A 793-nucleotide genomic window follows, 5' to 3' on the forward strand; every position below is an offset into this window, starting at 1 on the left:
CCTTTCCATCTATGAGTTTCCCACTGCCTGACCACTTTCCCACTTACCCTGCTGGAACTATACCACCTACCCTAAACCCACTTGCTACTGAACTTCCCCACATTGGTACATCCTACGAAACTCCACCACCCGCCAATACTACCCAACTCCCCAGAACTACTCATTCTGTGCCCTCGTACCAAGCACTAAGATCTGCTCACCCCAACCCTACAATCCGTCCAAGCGCCATCGCCTTACCTACTGCACGAATGACCTATATGCCCAGAAATTGCCCTATGCATCTAACCGTATCCCTTCCCCTATCAATCCAAATGACTTCTCCCTAGAACACCACGAACTCAACCATTACGAGGAGACGAAAAATGTCGAGAGAGCTGAGCAATACAAGCGTGATAAGGAGATGGAGCGAAAGATGGCAGAGATGCTTGAAAAATCTACAAGAGCCACTAGAAAATAGTTTTATACAAAATAGTTTTTGCGCACTATATAATTCATATATAAACCGTATATTATAAATAATCCAATTTTATTCTACTTAGCCAATTTTGATCCCTTTTTAACAATTTTATACAAGTTTTAGACGCCAAAATATGGTCCAAAACAGTCCCAATCTTGTCCGAATAGGTCCAAGCCCACAAGTCTTGAAAATATAAATTTCGGTCCCATAGTTTCTCAATTGATAGTTTTAGTCCAATAGTCCGAATCAGTCCAATTTATTCAATTTTATGCAAGTTTTATGCCAAATTTATATAGAAATCAATTTTAACGACTTTAAGTTACCGGTAAAAAAAAC

The sequence above is a fragment of the Lycium ferocissimum genome, chromosome 8 (assembly GCF_029784015.1).
Source record: "Lycium ferocissimum isolate CSIRO_LF1 chromosome 8, AGI_CSIRO_Lferr_CH_V1, whole genome shotgun sequence".
NCBI lineage: Eukaryota > Viridiplantae > Streptophyta > Magnoliopsida > Solanales > Solanaceae > Lycium > Lycium ferocissimum.